The following is a 20,330-nucleotide window of genomic DNA, read 5'->3' as shown; positions in this document are numbered from 1 at the left end:
GTGAAATCATTACTGACTTGAAAAGGCCCTAATCTGTAGTATTTTGGTGTGCCGAACACGAATATAACCGTGAAAAATTTGTATTGGCTCTCGTTTTGAAGATATTCATATACCTCATTTTCTATGTTTCACTGTGTAAATTTCTCCAGTAGGACTGCAGCAACATCCGGAATAATGATGTAACATTGCATAATACCATCATGCTCACATCATCCACAGTTGATTGCATCATTTTCTGATGCAATGCAATACTAATGCCATGCGGCTGCTGAAGTAAGTTGACGTCAGCAGTGTACTATACATGTGTAGGCCTATTATACTAATGCCAGGCGGCTGCTGAAGCTGACGTAAGCAGTGTACTATATAAAGCCCAATCAGATAGGTTCAGCATTTAAAATATTTTAGACGTTGTGCGAGACAGTTCAAGCTACTGTTACATAAAACTTATTATTTTATCCATTTACGTACAATAAAGAACAGTAATGCCTCGAAAGTGTGTTAATACCGCGGACAATTTTTGCTATATTTGTGGGGAAGTGACATTTGCCAACCAGAAGAAAAGTATCAATTCTCAAGTGAAGAAGGCATATCATCTTTACTTCGGATGCAAGGTTGGTGACCAAGACAAGCCTTGGGCTCCGCATATATGCTGTGCTACATGTACAACACAGCTTTCACAGTGGTTGAATTGCAAAAGGTCATCAATGCCGTTTGCAGTCCCAATGGTGTGGAGAGAGCCAAGCAACCACCTAAATGACTGTTACTTCTGCTTGGTTCCTCCTCTTTCCGGCGGAATAACGAAGCGAAAGAAGTCGAGAATAGTCTACCCAAACATTCCGTCTGCATTGAGACCAGTTCCACTTGGTGAGGGACTTCCTATTCCAGAACCTCCAGCAGAATATTCTCTTGATTCATCTGACGAAGACAAAGGTGAGTCGACCTGTTCTTCTCCTGGTCCATCAGCATGCAGTGATCCAGATTTTCACTGTGGTGCATCATCAACCCCACACAGAATAACACAGGAAGAACTAAATGACCTGATTCGTGATTTGGACTTATCAAAGAACAAGGCAGAATTGCTAGGATCAAGACTCCAACAATGGAATCTTCTAGAAGAAGATGTCACAATTACTGCATATCGAAAGCGCCACCAGCAATTGGAGCCTTTCTTCAGAAAGGAAAGTAATCTGATATTCTGTTCCGATATTGAGGGCCTCATGAATGCTTTAAAAATCACTCATGACCCACAAGAATGGAGACTATTTGTGGACTCTTCGAAACTGAGTCTCAAGGCTGTGCTTTTGCACAATGGAAACATTCTTCCATCTATTCCAGTAGCGTATGCTGTCCACATGAAAGAGACATACGATAACTTAAGGCAGCTACTGAATTCCATTGAGTATAACAAGTACAGCTGGCACCTCTGTGGTGATTTGAAGGTAGTTGCCCTTTTAATGGGACTGCAGCAAGGATATACAAAATACATGTGTTTCTTATGCGAGTGGGATAGCCGAGCAAGGGAAATGCACTACATGAGGAAGGAATGGACTCACAGGCAGAATGTAGCCATTGGAGAGAAGAATATCCAACACCCAGCTCTGGTTGAGGCTCAGAAAATCTTGCTACCACCCCTTCACATCAAACTAGGTTTGATGAAGAACTTCGTGAAAGCCACTGACCGGACTTTGCCAGCATTCCGATACCTGCATGAAAAATTCCCTCGACTCAGCGAAGCAAAGATTAAAGAGGGAGTTTTTGTGGGTCCTCAGATTCGAGAGCTTTTCAAAGATGACCGGTTCAACAACTTGCTGGAAGGTGACGCGAAACAAGCATGGAATGCTTTTCGCCTAGTTTCTACAAACTTCCTCGGAAATGTTAGGGCAGAAAACTATAAGGAACTAGTAGAAGACATGTTGATGAAGTATAAGAAACATGGCTGCAATATGTCTCTAAAGATTCACTTCCTTCATTCCCATTTGGATTTCTTTCCTAGCAACTGTGGTATTGTTAGTGATGAACACGGCGAACGTTTTCATCAAGATATTGCAACAATGGAACAAAGATACCAGGGAAAATGGTCCACTACAATGCTGGCTGACTACTGCTGGACACTCCTCAGAGATGCTCCCGAACAGCTGTACAAGAGACAGGCGAAGAAATCTAAGATGTAGTCAATGACTTGATTTTTTATAGGTAGGCTATTACAGTTGACCTTTTACTATTGGAATGCATTTCGTTATGTAAACATTAATTTCTTGCAGATTACAAAAAAACTAGAGCCAATTTTGCAATTTGACTGTCATATTCGTGTTCAGCACATAAAAATTGATAAGAATTGACTAATTTTATTTCAGTAACATGACTTTTGTAAAAATTTGTTGTCCAGCTATCAAAAAAATGAAAATAGGACGGAGAAAAACATCATTCGCATTTGCCGCCATTAAGGATGACTCCTGTCCTTCGGTTACCGCAGTGGTCTTCCCTCATGAGAGAAAAAGCTGACCGCATTATATGCACACAAGTATACGATTTGTGAATCATTTATGATAAGGTATTACTATTTGATCAAATACACATTCCATAACAGACGTCGTAAATAAAACATTAATCATTTACGTTTCTTTAAATCAATAAAGAGAAAACCAGATGCTCTGATTAGAACAATGCCATTATGGCGGTTTTTACTGACTGGTAACATAAACGTTTTCCATTAAAATCTACCTTACCAAAGACAATACAAAATATAACACGTCAGTCGACAGTCATTCCAGGAAAATGGTTTACAATTAAGGTTACAAAAAAGAACAAAATATAAGTATCGAATTTATGATACACAATCAATTACTATTACTCAGAAACGCATTTTCCATCCCAATTTTAATTTTTACACAAATGTTATTTGTTGAGTTATGCTGTGTTTAATATATTATAGATGTTACATTACGTTACGTTCCGTTACGGAGGTTATGTCCTTGGACATAATTTCTTAAACAATTCATGTGATTGACGAGTGACTCATAACATTTTTCATATAAACAGTGTTGGTATAAGCTACAAAACCGCATACAAGTATCTACCGGGAATCCAGTATGACATTTTGGGCGTTACGGATGGTGATACTTTGGTTAGAATTATTTGTAAAAGAAGCAATAGATGCGAAAATTTAAGGAGATTTGTTTTTAGAATAGGAGGAAATTATCTTGTCAATGTAGCATTTGAGTAAATTATTTTCCGGAGAAAACACTGCTATCTAGGTTAGATTCTTAAATGAGAAATGGCAAAACTAGACATACAGTACTGAGTCGATGTGTCGGGTTTTGCTTGTCACTAATTTTCGATAATATTGAGCTAACTACGATATATAAGTGATTTAATGATATTAAATTCCTTGTCTTTATTATATTTTTGCATTATTTTGAGCAAATGTAAATATTTGTTATGTAGGTTAGATGTTATTTGGCGACATTAAACAAGCCACCGTAGACGAAGTAGGTATGGATATATTTAATATTCGCCTTTCTCCTACAAAATATCAGCCTTATCCACTCTCAGAACCACCTTTGTTTCGGGTGAAATCTGGAATAACAATGAATTCACGGTCTTTTAGGAAGTCTGTATGCCTAGCGACATGCAAATTTTCGTAAAGTTTGGGACACATTCAGAATTCTAAAACGAACATAAAAATGAAAATTATGTTTGATACGTCTGTTATATTGATTGAAATAATGTCACTGCGGAAAACATGAGTATTTGATTTCAAGGGCGCCCGCACATAAGGGCGGGGGGGGGGGGGGAAGCACCTGCCCTATCCTCACCCCGATTTCACCTCTAAACGTGTTTTAGCCTACATCCGTAAACTTAATAGCTGACCACTACATGTTTGCCCCCTCCCCTCCACAAAATTAATTCAAGCAGCCTCAACGATACTTTCTATTTCTGATATTGCGACCATTTTCCTGGAATCACTGTCGGCCTTGTTCATACATATCTATCATGCCTACTATAGAACATTTTTATACGGAACCGTTTGTGTATGGATATCTATCTTCGACATGGGTTGACCAAACCTGGCATAATTTGGTATACAAATGCCACGGGAAATTCTATGACGTGCTTAGATTTTCGATAGCTTGATCGAACTTTTAATGACACGGAGCGACATTGTGCTAACCCGGTGGGAGTTTGCACTGTTTTTTGCATTTGCCCTAACTGTATAGCTAGATGCCTTGAGGTTCGATGACCCGTTATATGGTGGTAAATGTGGCCTAGTTTTTAAGTTTAGTAGGGCTACTTTGCACTTCGTCTTTAGTGTCGGAATCAGCTTGTTAACAAGTACAAGACTCCATGCTGTCAGCAAAATATATTCAATATGGTTTTACCAGACCAAGCATGACAAACAGATACCTTTAGGAAAGGAAGTGAGAATAGGGGTATGCTAAGAGTTCGTTAGCACCAAGCATATAAGCAATCTCAAGAACCAAAATCTGACACACACACACATATATATGTGTGTGTGTATATATATATATATATATATATATATATATATATATATATATATATATATGTGTGTGTGTGTGTGTGTGTGTGTGTGTGTGTGTGTGTGTGTGTGCCTTTTAATGGATCCCGTGGCTTCACGAGGTGCTGGTGACTAACATAATTTTCAAGAACACGAGAAATATTTGATTGATAATGATTTCGTTCTTTTGCACCCTTGCATATTTCAATGGAATGTAAGTGAAATTGAACTCTATCGTTTTAAACCTCTGTAAACTACACATACAATGGATCAAGGTCTAGATACTACACGCTTGTAATGACTTAGATGTCTTATAAACTAAATGCGAAATTATGGAACATCCTTCAAGATGGTATTGGAAACTGGACTATTGATATACACTCGTGCACGTGTTTGTAAGTCTATGCACAACCATGCAAGTTGTTACGGTGTGTGTGTGTGTATATATATATATATATATATATATATATATATATATATATATATATATATATGATATTGATAGACCAGTGCTGTCCAACCTTTTTGACACCATGGACCACTGAAAAATGTTTTTCTTGAAGCCGAGGACCGCAGCAGAAAACTTACAAGCAACGACTACATCGCTGCTCGAGCTCTGGCGGGCCATTTAAAATCAGCCCGCGGACTGCGGGTTGGACAGCACTGGGATAGACAGTACTTGGGATGTTTATATATAAATGTTTTTCCAACGGACTTTCACCTAGCCTAATTTTCACCTTATTTACCTGTATGAATGTGGTTCTTTAATCTACAAGTTTATTTTCCATTTCATTGTTAGATAGGCGCGTCATTTTTTTTTTTATTACATAAAAATAGACATATATGTCGAGCAATGGCATATGTCCATCGAACAAACAAATAATATTAATTAATTAATGCAAGATGTCAGAGTTGCAGCCATTAACATTGTTTTCTATATATTATCTTCAGATAAATGCAGTAAATTAAATCTTGTAATAGTTCATGGCTTTTTTAATACCAGGCAACTGTACTAATTTATGCCGCACTTGTCAAGAATTGTAATAGATTACACATGTCTCTAGGTAACTACACTACTCATTAAAGTCATTCGTGATTTTAACGCATGTCAGTTAGGGTGACAGGTAGCAATACTTTTCCTCGTTTCCGTCAGACTTCTGGAGATAAAGAACTTAAACTGCAAAATATTTCAGATCTGTGTTATCGAGAAATGTGTTTCATTCGAATTTTATGCCATTTGTTTGTATGTGTGAATTGGATTTTTAACGTAGATTTAACAATTGTTCAGTCATATCGCTACGATGCCTGCAGTGTGGCAGTTTATAGCGATGTCTAGCACTGGGGCATCATGTCGCAGACATGTAGCATGATGTCCCACCCAGTCACATTATCCTGACACCAGGCTGACCAGTCCTAACACTAACCTATTAATGCTGAGCTCCAAGCGAGGAAGCTGTTAGTACCATTTTGTAAGTCTTTGGTATGACTCGGCCGGATATCGAACTCACAACCTCCAGCATCCGAGGCGGACGCTCTAACCACTAGGCCACCGGAGCGGTGTATACCATTTGTGTGGTCGGCTTAAAATGCAAAAACAAAACAAGAGTACGATATAAGATTTTCGAAAATGATTATACTTCGTCGTATTTGTTTACATATTTGCACACTTAAGTACATATTTATTAAATCGATGTAGACCACCTTTATTCACACTGAAATTTTAAAATTTGCTGGACATAATTGCTGTTAATTTTCTATACACGATATAAGTGCTTAAAATATTACTGTAACGAACCAAAGGGGTTTCTTTATCGAGCGATTTCAACCCTGACGTGAATCCCGCTAGAACTCACTTAAACTGGATGGTAATTTATAATAGCTATTTTTTATGTCGTGCAAGGCTTCCTTCAAAATACAAGTGCCTCAAAATTCAAAGTGAAACATGATTCAAAAAGACACCAAAACACGCTAAGGCAGGCAGTAAGCAACGTCACTATCACATGCTAACATTTTAGAAGGAGTCAAATAGGATAAACTTTCAATAGGACATTAAGAACGGACAATAATGACATTTGCACATTCACAAAACGTGATCCACGTTTACATGCAGGCAGTGTTTCCACCGAGGCGAGCAGGCAATGAAGCGACAATTTCAAGATAGAGTTCAACTACCAAGAACTCTTCCAAATATCGTTCTTACCAAAATCTTTCACGAAATGTAATTTTGATATCCTGAGGTCAGGAATAACTATTTTATTTATTCTTTCAAATTACCGTAATATGGGAAGATGGACAAAGCGCCACTCTGTTAGTATTCACTTATTTTAATATACGAGACTGCAATTATGCGATCGTTCCAATATAATTTAGCACCGGACAACAGATTTTCACTCGACCTACCATAAACTGGCCCATATGTTTTTAAGATTGCACAAAGTACAGTAAAGTTTGAAAATAAAATGCCTTTATCATACACAGAATTAGGTAAACAGTAATTGATGCAATATACACTTTTTGCGAGATGTTGATGAAGCTAAAGAAATCATGGTGATATGCTAGGATGATCCTCAGCCAACGTCAGGCATAAAGAAAGCATGGTGATATGCTAAGATGATCCTCAGCCAACGTCAGGCATAAAGAAATCATGGTGATATGCTAGGATGATCCTCAGCCAACGTTAGGCATAAAGAAATCATGGTGATGTGCTAGGATGATCCTTAGCCAACGTCAGGAATAAAGGTTCAATTCAGAGACTGACAAATAACGAAACTGTTGGTCCACATACAAAAAGTATTGCTCTTGTTGTGGGTTTAGCACCGTTATTCAGCACATGATAGGTTATATATGGCGGCCAGTAATGTTGTTGAAAGAAGAACCCGGTAAAATCCAAGAAAGAACATCCGACCCATGGGAATCCAGTGTCAAGTTTTCTCACCCAACGGGCAGAGTAAGAAGTAAAGGCGAGCGCTTTACACCACTTGTTCCCCCCCCCCCCGCCCCTCTCCGATATATATATATTGGGGGTGCGTGGCCTGGGCCTGACGTCCCGCTTGCCAAAGGAAAGTGAAGCGTCTCTCATAGCCTCTCCTTCCCAGGTGTAGTGATCGCCGCAGGACCACTGTCTCGCTCTGCGGGGCAGGAGGTTACTTGCATATGGCCTCTCCTACACTATTGTGTCCACAGCAGCACCTTCACGCGGTGCCACCTGTTTTTAACAGAGCCTGCTGTGTGGCGCGACCGAGTACCCGGCGGTATAACTGGGTGGGCAGACTGGGCTCATTAGCCTTGGCAGGCAACCAGTCTAAGAGAAGGGAAACTCTGACCCCAAACCCGGGCAGATGAAGCTCGTTAGCCTTGTCAGGCAGTTCATCTAGGAGAAGGAAACTCTGATTCAAAACCAACGAAGTCCCATCCATTGGATTATGGCTCCACTGCCTTGTGGATATCTTCGGGAGAAGGAAAGGCTATGGGAGTAAACCCAGACAGAAAATCAGGAGTGGAGCCCCTAAGGCGGCTGGGGGTCGACTACGACCTCCTTCCGGCAGCTCCTGCATCCAAACTGGTGCCAAATGTCATTCTCAGCATTCCTTTGGACCCCACCAGCAAGGACCAGAGGGGGATCCTGACGTCTGGGCAGCCCAGGATCTCCATACTCCACGCCCAGGCTTGCGCCCTGGAGAGGACACTCCAGTCTCGCTACTGAGTGAGGAAACAACACGGAAGCTGACAGTTTACGGGTTATAAGTCCCACCCGATTGGCGTAGGGAAGGGGCGCCACGGGTCAGCTTTGACGGTGGGAGGGATCATCGTGTCCCACTGGCCAACTATCGCCCGCCTCAAACCGGGCAGCCCCCGGTCAATAAGGTGTTGACCCGCCATCGTCTGCCTGCTCCAGTGGGTGTCTGGAGCTCAGTGTTTTGTTCAGCATGACAAGCAGACGGTAATTCCACACCAGACAAAAGAAACAAGAAACCAATAAAGAAGACTCCAGCTCTTCGATTTGCAAGCTGGAATGTGCGCACCATGTGTACAGGCATCTCCGACGACCTCAGAGAAGTGGACGACACCAGGAAGACGGCCATCATCGATAGAGAACTCACCAGACTAAATATCAGCATAGCTGCCCTCCAGGAAACCAGGCTCGCCTCTAGTGGCTCCCTCAGAGAGGAAAACTACACCTTCTTCTGGAAGGGTCGAGAACCTGAGGAGCCCCGTCAGCACGGAGTGGGCTTTGCCATCAAAAACAATCTCCTGGCCTCGGTTGAACCTCCAACAGGGGGCACTGAGCGTCTCTTGTCCATCCGCCTCACCACTACTTCAGGTCCTGTCAACATCATCAGTGTCTACGCCCCAACCCACACGTCATCAGAAGACGTGAAGGATCAGTTCTATGGGCAGCTGGACGAACAGATCAAAGGATGCCCCAAAAATGAACCACTATTCCTCCTCGGCGACTTTAATGCCAGAGTAGGTGCGGACCAGGAGTCCTGGCCTACCTGCCTCGGATATCATGGCACTGGAAAGACCAACGAAAACGGCCAGAGACTGCTGGAGCTATGCACCTACCATGGCCTGTGCATCACAAACACCTTCTTCAAGTGTAAGCCACAACACAAAGTGTCATGGAAACACCCCAGATCTCATCACTGGCACCAACTCGACTTGGTCATCACCAGGCGCTCTGCCCTTAACAGCGTCCTCTCCACCAGAACCTACCACAGTGCAGACTGTGACTCCGACCATGCCCATGTGAGCAGCAGAGTGCGACTACAGCCACACGCGCTACACCGCTCAAAACCAAAAGGACGTCCTCGCATAAACACTGCACAGATGTCAGTCCCTGCCAAGGTGGAGGAGTATGTGTCTGCCCTGAACAAGGCTCTCTAGGACCTGCCTGAGTATGACGCTACAGCCAAGTGGAACGCCATGAAGGGTGCCATCTACAGTACAGCTATGTCAACGTTTGGCAAGAAGGAACGACCCAGCCAGGACTGGTTCAATGCACACCTATCAAGGATGGAACCACAAATCGAGGAGAAACGAAAAGCCTTCATAGCTTACAAAAAATGCCCTAATGAACGGACGCTTGCTGCTCTCAGAAGTGCCCGAAGTAACACCCAACGCATTGCTAGACAGTGTGTGAACGAGTACTGGCAACAACTGTGTGAAGGAATCCAGCGCAGTGCCGAGTCCGGACACATCCAAGGCATGTACAGTGGCATCAAGAAGGCTCTAGGCCCTACAGTGAAAGGGGTCGCTCCCCTGAAATCCCTGACGGGAGAGAAGATCACAGACCGTGGGCAACAGATGGCCAGATGGGTGGAGCACTACTCAGAACTATACTCCCGAGAAACGTCAGTCACTGATGCAGCCCTCAGCAGCATAAAGAATCTGCCCACCATGGAAGAGCTCGACAAAGTGCCAACCTTAGAGGAGCTCAGCAAAGCAATCGACTGCCTTCCAAACGACAAAGCACCAGGTAGTGACAGCATCCCGCCCGAAGCTATCAAACGTGGAAAACCAGCATTGATTAAACCACTGCACGACCTACTTTGCCGCTGCTGGGAGGAAGGAGTAGTCCCCCAAGACATGCGTGATGCCACAATTGTGACCCTTTACAAAAACAAGGGCGACCGCAGTGACTGTAATAATTACAGAGGGATCTCGCTCTTGAGTATTGTTGGTAAAGTGTATGCCCGCATCATACTCAACAGGCTGCAGTTGCTGGCAGACCGTGTGTACCCGGAATCACAGTGCGGCTTCAGAGCAGGCAGGTCGACGACAGACATGATCTTCTCCCTACGACAACTCCAAGAGAAGAGCAGAGAGCAAGGTCAACCACTCTACATGATGTTCATCGACCTCACCAAGGCCTTTGACTTGGTCAGCAGGAAGGGCCTTTTTGAACTTCTGAGTAAGATCGGTTGCCCCCCAAAACTCCTCAGCATGATAATCTCTTTCCATGCAGATATGAAGGGAACAGTCCTGTATGATGGATCATCCTCAACTTCCTTCCCAATTAACAGTGGTGTGAAGCAGGGCTGTGTGCTGGCACCAACACTTTTTGGGATCTTCTTCTCCCTGCTCCTGTCCTACGCCTTCGACACGTCCACGGATGGCATATATCTACACACCAGGTCTGATGGGAGGCTGTTCAACCTGGCACGACTGCGCTCAAAGACCAAAGTGAGAGCTGTGCTCATCAGGGAGATGCTTTTTGCAGATGACGCAGCTCTTGTGGCCCACACCGAGGAAGCCCTCCAGAGACTGGGAGACCGTTTTGCTGTTGCCTGCACGCAGTTTGGTCTCACAATCAGCTTGGAAAAAACAAATGTCAGCGTGCAAGATACCACCATTGCCCCTTCAATCAAAATCAGCGGTGTCACCCTGGAAGCAGTCAACAACTTTACCTACCTAGGGTCAACCATCAGCAACACTCTCTCGATTGATATGGAGCTGGACAGAAGGCTTGGAAAGGCAAACACCATCATGGCTCGATTAACAAAGAGGGTTTGGGAAAACAACGCGCTGACAGAGCACACCAAGGTCCGAGTCTACCAGGCCTGCGTTCGCAGCACCCTTCTATATGGAAGTGAGACGTGGAGTACCTACATGAGGCAAGAACGCCGGCTCAACTCCTTCCATATACGGTGCCTAAAACGCATCCTGAAAATCAGCTGCCAAGACCGTGTTCCACACAGCGAGATCCTGCAGCGTGCAAGTACCCCCAGCATGTACTCCCTGCTAATTAAACACCGCCTTCGATGGCTGGGTCACGTCCGACGCATGGAGGATGGAAGGCTGCCAAAGGACATCTTATATGGACAGCTGGCCACTGGCATGAGAAGAGTCACTCCGTTTCAAAGATGTGTGCAAGAGGGACATGAAGGCATGCAACATTTCACCCGATGGCTGGGAAGAGCTGGCTGAGGACCGAGGCACCTGGAGACTGATGGTAAACAATGGCATATCAGTCGCTGATGCGAGGAGAGGCCAGTTGGCGGCAGAGAAACGTAAGAGAAAGAAGAACGCAACAACAACCACAGTAACGCAGACTTCCCAGTATGTCTGCACCAACTGCAGTAGGGACTGTCACTCACGTATAGGCCTGCACAGCCACAGCAGACGTTGCCAACAGAGACAGACAACACCCCAAGGGCGCTATTCGCATGGTCTTTCGAGACCGAGTCGCCAATGATGATGATGATATATATATATATATATATATATATATATATATATATATATATATATATATATATATATATATATATATATGAGACTTTTGTATGTAATGAGAATTTGCTGATATTTGGTTGTTTTTCGTCAATAGATAGTTCCCGGATGAAGTCATCAGCCGCCATATGTGCGGTCATTTGGCAGATTGACCGTTGACTTTATATGGTGTTTGGAAGTTGAAATAACTTCATTGAATCTCTCGATACTTTTATGAAAATTACATAAATAAACAGAACGTGAATCAGGCTTTCTGTTAGCATCTATATTAGTGATTGATAAGTTGACCTTGCTTCAGTGTGCCTTGTTAAAAATGGTAAATTTTGGTAATCGGCTATAGGAGAAACTGCCAGGTTGCCCGTCGTCCAGGTAAAAATGGCAGAGTGACCTCATCGGGAAGCAAAGTGGGTAAATTATAAAGATACCACAGGTAAAGATGTTGCAACAAGGAGACCTCAAAACAAAAAATGACCAGTTCACATTATACGTTTCTAATCTTTCGATGTATCTTGTGACGACAGAAGATAATAAAATTACGTTTGAGCAAACAGTGTTATGTTCAGGTTTGCCACGCTTGTCATCACATGTCTCTTGCATGCATTTGTCTTTGTAATGCGAACATTTAAAATCGCAATGTATAACACGGGATTTCCTAGCACCTGGCTTTGAATAAAAGTATTATTATTATTATTATTATTATTATTATTATTTCTTTTTAACTAAACATGCTGTATTCCATATGTATGTTTATTCCCCAGAGCTATCACTTGTAAATAATGACAGTAATATATACAAGTTAAATCCATTTATTTTAAATTCTTCAAAGAATTTATAGAGAAGTTTGAACATGAACATCTTGGACAATGTTTTGGTTTACCATCGTCTCTCATTTCAAAGCTGGATGAAAAATGAATTTTAAGGCCAATCAATGAACACAACTGACCAGACCAGAACACTGTCGCCAGTTCAGGGCTAACAACAGACAGGTGAGATAAGAGCAAATACATTCGTTAATGGCTGTGTCTCTTCAGACCGTGTCAACAGAAAGAGGTTTAATCCAGTTCAAGGACACGTGACTGTTCAGCACTCGAATATAAACTGGCTTGTGTTTGCTTTAAAAAAGGTCAGGGAACAATAGACAGACAATACAGTGGTTACTATAACGTCTCTACGAAGAAATGAAAAGTGCACACTTGATTTGGTTTATGCTAATTGTGGCAATGGCATGTAAGTACAATACATGTGTGTATGTATGTATGTATATATGTCCAGTCCACCATTCTTTAGCTCTTCACTTCTTTCCTTTTTCTTTCTCTCATTCTTTCTTTTGTCAATTACACAGGAGTCGAAGACTGATTGGCAATGGCATTTTTTAAAAAAGGATAGAAAAGGAATCGGAAAATTTGACCTTGAAAATCTGATTGCGATTAATAGGTTCACGTATGCTGTTTTATCAAAATACATGTTTTTTTGCAACCAGAAAAGGCCCGATTCACAAATAATCCTAAATGGGCGATGATGTAATGTTAAATTTATGCAACGAGTTTAATAATATCCATCTTTTGCTAGCCGTAGGGGGCAAAACCTGCACATTATTCGAAAGGTAATAAAGAGTTTCTTAAATTTAATATTAAATCATTACCCTTATGAAATTCTGTTCACCACATATTTTTATTTTAATGGAAATAGAGAGAAAGAAGAAGAAATAATTCCTTCATTCTGGCTAAGACTATGTACATATCATTTGTTGCGCTTAAAACTAGTCCCAGACACTAGTTGAATTAATAATGTGCAATTCTATAACCAGTAGCTGTTAAAAGTAAATTTCTTTGACCAGTTATAAATGAAAGAGCAATCGTCCTTTCAAATAAGAAGAACATTTGACGCCGAAAACATTTTGTTTTCAACATTGGAAATACCTGTGTGATGTCACAAAGTTGACTCACGTTAGGGTAGGTGAGCCGTATACATCAATTTAACTGTTTCCTCCTATAGAGTGGTACTTTCACAACTGAGCATTCCAGTTGATGGATATTCGTATGAAGGGATGATTACTGAGTGCAGAAATTCCAGATTTACTGCAATGTATTTGTGATCAGATATCTGCATTATTTGATTTGGTACAGTAGACTTAGATAAAGACAAATTTTATTTAGAGTCGGAATTGTATCGAATAATAAGAAACATTAGGTCATTAGAGCTATATTATAACATAACATGTTGTGGTTAGATAACTTTCGGTTAGTTGGGAGACCGGTTAATAGCTGCATTCTTCGCTAAACAGTAGTGCGTTTGTCATAAGGTGGATACAGTGTTGCAGGTATCGAACCCAACAGCCCTCTACATATAGACCGACACCCTTTGTTTTATTTGTAACTAGCCCCTACGGAGCCAACTGTCCACACTCCGATAGATGTGACATTATTCCCTCAATGCACTTTGGACAAATGATTCGAAGAGTGGCCGCCATAACGTTGATAGTAATAGTTTTAAAAAAAGTGTCAGAAAGCAGTGTAAGAAAAATCGGTAAAGGGAATATTGCGCATGAATTTCACGGGCTTACAATCATATAAAGTGATATATTAAAATCTTATCATATCAAATTATAAAACTCCACATTCTGTATGTAAAATGTACCAACTATGCGATAACAAAGTATATAAAATCCTCTATGTTGCCCGATTTTGCAAGTGCTCAAAACATTTCCTTCTTTTTCAGTTTTTGAAAAACCTGTTGAGGCTACCCCAAGTTTCAGAATCTCTCGCCCAGGTTCTCTCTCTCTCTCTCTCTCTCTCTCTCTCTCTCCTATATACATATTTGAATAATGTATTAGGAATATACTATCGTTAGAGTTCCAGAGTGCCACATGTTGTTCTAGTCTGTACATTTAATTTGATTTGTAATGTTCTGGTCGATGCGAAGACATTAAAAATAGCAAAATATGAGTGATCGAGTTCTCTAAGTTAAAGGCAGATATATGATAGTCCTGATTGTCCGTACATCTCTCTGCCTGCCAGTGAATGGAAAAGTTTTCATACGCATCAGCTCCATTCGCAAATATCTTTCAGTTGATGCCACTAAAACACTTGTGTGTTCATTAGTACTTTCAAGACTGGACTATCGTAACGCAATTATGTCTGGTTCATCTCAATATCTACTCCAGAAACTTCAAAAAGTTCAAAACACAGCTGCTCGGATCATACTTAGAGTACCACGATCAGAGCACACGTATGTATGTATGTATGTATAGTATAGTATAGTATAGTATAGTATAGTATAGTATAGTATAGTATAGTATGTACGCTGTATCAACGATATACCGCGAGATGTATAAAAAGTTTATGAATAGGAAACCAGGCTTGTCGAGTTTCATTTAATGACAAATTTAAACAACGAGTGGTATATCATTAATACAGCATACATACTATACGAATACGTACAAATACATATATTTGCCTTTTGAACGGAGTTAAGATTTACAATAGACAGCTATGTATTGACCGAGGAATGAACTCTTCACATCCCCAAGTGTGTCCGCCACAAAATGTAGTTATATGCCTTTTGTAGCTATTAAAAATCACCTTTGCATATTGATGAGTTGATTGTTTTCTTTTTATAGTTTCTATTTTTCTTCCCACTGCTTAAATCAATGTAATACACACTGTGATTTAAACATGAAATATTGTTTTAACAATAAAAGTAGAGCACTACAAACACTTGGTCAGCTATTCCATTCACATGAACGCTAAGCTATTCGCCTACCGGGTCATGGAAATTAATGTGGAATAGAAGCTAAGCTAAATGAAGAATCAACAAGAGGTAACTAAAATATTTTAATATATTTACAGCTGATCTAAGTCATTATTATGTCTTAGTAACAGTACCACCGAACATAATCTCTCTCTCTCTCTCTCTCTCTCTCTCTCTGGTCGGTTTGACTTTACAACTCTCTCTCTCTCTCTCTCTCTCTCTCTCTCTCTCTCTCTCTCTCTCTCTCTCTGTATGTATGTATGTATGTATGTATGTATGTATGCATCCATCCATCCATCCATCCATCCATCCTTTGGTCGGTTTGACTTAAACTTTACCATCAGTCATAAGTCCGGAGATATCGTGAGACGACACAAACGAAAATCCTCTCAAGTTCGCATTTCATGGATTTTAGCCCATATCTTGCTACAATGGTCCAGAGAGTATATATTATGTAATTTAAATCATTTACTTTCCTGTCAACTGTGTAGGGACCATACTACTTTGCCTGAAGAGGATTTTGTGGTATTGGCAAGAGAGCCAGAACTCTATCACCAGGCTGAAAACTCATTTCCTTTGAGTCTGTATCATATCTAAATTTCATTTTTGATTGAGTAGAGTGAAGATTTTGCTCTTGTAACCTCACAATCCTTTGATAAAGTAAACTTTAAAAGTACTTACAGTTTTAAGAATCAAGTCCAAAAATAATCTAAGAATAATCCAAGAATTAAAAGTTAGAAGTCCTATTAATAAAATGTTCTAATGAATTTGAGTTCAAGCCCCGACGAAAATCCAAAATGGAAGGCAATGACGTATACTCTAACCAGTATAGTACTGATGTGTCTACAGTTCTTTGATCAACCACAGCAAATAATATTCGAATTTTGAATTCCGAACAAAAGTTCAATAAACGTCTTTGTCCAAGAATTCTGTATGAGCACTCAAATATCCCCAGGGAAAAGAATTAATCTCTTAGAATTAAAATAGTTGAAGAAAAATTAAAATTTAACTCCAACTGGTCACAACAACAACAACAAAAAAACACCACCTTGACGTCGAATCGTTTTAAAGCCCAACTGAGATTATTTCTCAAAACAACGGTATTAAACCCGACTACTTCGCAATTCCGGTAAAACCAGAATTTCGAAATAGAGGCTATTGCATGTAAAAGATCACTTACACCCAGTACATCCTCAATTCCACCCTAAAATTCTACACTAGGGATGAAGCAACAAAATTAAAAAAGAAGTTGTTTACTTCAACCGTTACCAATTTTGATACAAGGTCAGGAACTAGGTCAGCATAAAGATACAAAGTTATATTAATAGTTGTTTAAGAAAAACAGGTAAAACTAACTTCTGGAAAATGTCAAATTCCAGCAAATCAAATTACATTACTTTAACATATAATGGAATTTAAAAAAATAAAACTATCAAACAAACAATTAAATTAAATATCAGTTAAATTAAATATACATAACATGGATTATGTATTGCTTTCGTAATTTAACCATGAGATAACTCGGTATCTAATTCATCACACGTGATTTGGAACTTACCCTTTAAAGAGCGTTTGTTACAATCAATACTATCATCATCACGAGTATAAAACCAATCCAAAGGGTTATTAATCGGACTGAAATAATGAGCAAAAGGTGACATTGAAATATTGCCGTTTAAGACAAGATGCTTTCTTTAAAAACTTTAATTATTTTCAACCATTTCTGAATTTCGCTTCACATAATTTCTCGGTATTATGTTTGTCCTTGTCTCATAGACATTTCCTTGCAATATTTTTATAATTAGTACTGGTTTTTAAAATTATATATGGACTAACATTTGATTTTTAATTTCTAAAATAATGTCATCTGGATAAAAAAATATTTTTTTCTTACATAACAGCAGCGATCAAGAATGCTCATAAATTGAAAAGAGGGCTTTTGTCAATATTTTCTTTAGTTAATGTACCTCGAATATTCGTTATTTTCAACCAATAACATTAATTATCTCCTTTGTAAACACTGTTGAATTTTTTATTGTGTCTACCTCTTACACATCCTAACGACCAGTTAAGTGATCGTGTGACATAAGTTTTAATTACACCTATAGGAGTTCAAATAATTAATCAACGTCAAAGGTGAACTGAATTCCTTTATACAAAGTGTGCTTTACAAGTGATTTAATCATTTTTCACGACATGGTTGAAAAAAGATGTCCCCTATTTTGTTCATTTTTACCATTGCTAAACATCAAGCTGAATTTCATCTAAAAACTATCATCACAGTTATTATTTTACTAGAAGACACTGGTTAAGCTTGATAGCACCACAGAGGAAATGAAGATGTGCGTAAGAATCAGAGTTTCTTTTTCATTACATTTCAAGATATATTTTTTAAACGGTGGTGAATTTGAATTAAAGAATCTCAAAGAGAATCTTCCATCGATTGCTTGAGATGGCAGGCATTTGTTTTATTAAAGTTAAGTACATTAAGTTCAAATATCAATATATGTGTTGCTCTGGATACATTAGGGAAAATACAGTTAGGGTAGGTAGGTCGGTATAACCTTTTTGGGTTGCTTTTTGAACAGATTTAAATGAAATATAAATTAGAAAATAAGCGTCATTTGTATCCTGAATTTAACTTCGATCGTAGTTACATATCTTTGTTATATTTTCTTTTTTTCCTCCATTTTTTCTCTCAAAACTGTAGGGTCAACAGGAAAAATAGGATCGATCGGGCAACCAAAGTCACTCATACTTTTTTATTTGCCTTAAACAGTCGTTAGTTTAATAGTGCTGTATGTGTGAAATTCCGGAAATATGGTCAACGCGGGAATTAATTATAAAATATGTGTTACTATAAATTGTGTGTATAATCAATGATTAGCATATATACATACATAAGGGGTTTGATTTTGTTGAATGGTTGTCAAAATGTATTACTACTTTGGTAAAGTAGAATATTTGGATGATTCATGCTCGGATTTTTCGGCAATATGACCGAGGTGTGGAAATAGATATACATGTCTGTGTTGTTATCTATTGTTGTTGTTGTTGTTATTATTATTATTATTATTATTATTACAGGATGTGTTTTAGTGCAATGTTTCGTTAACCCTTGCATAACAGCGTTGTGCCCTAGTGGGACGACATGCAGGTATTAATCTCTCTCTCTCTCTCTCTCTCTCTCTCTCTACAGCATAAGACTAAATACAACCTCAATACACGTACAAAACTATTACAAAGAGGTTTAGAAATATTTCCGTTGCCTGACTTAACCGATAAGATAATCCCACAAAGTACTTCCAGATTTGAGAATATAGCGAGAGATTGATGGCAATACGTTATTATCATCAAGGCCTTTGTAGTTATCTTCATATTCAACCTCATTCTTATCTCTCGCATGCACTGAATGTGGTACTCTTTTGAGAGTCGTAATAGGATTGACTTCCAAATCTTTTCAGTACTAGTTTTTTGTAGTGCTTGAAAAAGTTGATTGTACTCGGACTTTAAATTTGATGCAAATATTAAAATTTCCCTAGTGATAAGAAGGCCAGTAAATGACTCGTCAAGGTAAAAGAGAAACCAGCGTTATTATTACATGGGAATGAAAAAGAACATAATAAAACATTATTATTTTTATTAATATCACCTCACTGTCTGATTGCGGTCAAGATCTACTTATGATATATAGATCTGACAATCACTGATAAAGGTTCATATTCTGCCGAAGTTTGGAATTCCCAGTGCATTCATTTTAGCATTGTGCTTAATAAAATATTTCGTGTTAGGAAGGGCCACCGTTAGAAGCGACATGTACCGAATGACGTCTTTTTCACTTTCATAATCGTGAAAGCTCCAGTTTGATTGATGATTTAAAAGGTCAACAGAACATGACCTCGAATCGGTGTCCGTCTTACCATCGTTGAGGCGGACATCCGATTTTAATCAGACTGATTACTGATATTACTACTGTTATTATTACAGGGCCAATTACTGCAATGGGTGCAACGCTGAATGTATTCCGGGAGGAATATGGTGGTAAAAAACTTTGGACCGAGAAGGGAAAAGTTTCCATGATTTCATTTGTTCACTTTTCACAAATAAAGACGTATTTGTTAAATTTGATCTAGTTCATTAACCATTTAAACACCATGCATGCCACGCATATCCCATCATACATAATTATCTGACTACCTACCTTATTACCTACAACATGCATATCTACACACATAACATATACATACATGCATGCTTAGATATATGCATAAATACATACATACATACTGACGTACATATATACTCCCATGCATACATACATACTGACTGACTAACTGGCATATATATATATATATATATATATATATATATATATATATATATATATATATATATATATATATATGCACACATACATACAAATACATTTAATTATTAAAATAAATATACAAAAAGGAGGCAGTGTGCATTTATTTTTTAAAACAGATCCATTACCGTAAGAACCACGGCATGTCTGTAGTGCAGCATGTAGTGACACGGACTTCCAGCCTTGTCTCCGACGTGCGAGAGCATATGATTTCACCTCGGATCATTTACATATTGTTAGAAGAATTATAACCGCTATTAAAGGCTAATTATATTCCATGTAATAATTATACTATCAGAAGTTCATATAGCTATCGTTAGTTTATATTGATCTGTTACAGAGGATTCCGCTTTGTTTGATACATTAAGGTACTCCTGTACAAATGGGTTTCTTAGTGCCGAGGCAATTGAAGTAAAGTACCTTGCTCAAGGAGATACGACGATAGCTTACCCAGGCTGG

General features: G+C 39.4%; 1 long non-coding RNA gene across 1 annotated transcript; it reads left to right on the top strand.

Annotated features, from left to right (window-relative positions):
- Positions 1-12,789: 12,789 nt before the first annotated feature.
- Positions 12,790-19,628, top strand: LOC149801264 (uncharacterized). The gene is made up of 4 exons (XR_016420624.1): positions 12,790-12,982; positions 14,474-14,524; positions 18,593-18,662; positions 19,493-19,628. It is a non-coding gene; the product is annotated as an uncharacterized LOC149801264 (long non-coding RNA).
- The last annotated feature ends 702 nt before the right edge of the window (positions 19,629-20,330 follow it).

The sequence above is a fragment of the Sinohyriopsis cumingii genome, chromosome 4 (genome assembly GCF_028554795.1).
Source record: "Sinohyriopsis cumingii isolate HCF-2022 chromosome 4, ASM2855479v2, whole genome shotgun sequence".
In the NCBI taxonomy this organism is placed as follows: Eukaryota; Metazoa; Mollusca; class Bivalvia; order Unionida; family Unionidae; genus Sinohyriopsis; species Sinohyriopsis cumingii.
The sequence above is the reverse complement of the archived record's forward strand: the minus strand, read 5'-3'. Positions and strand labels throughout refer to the sequence as shown.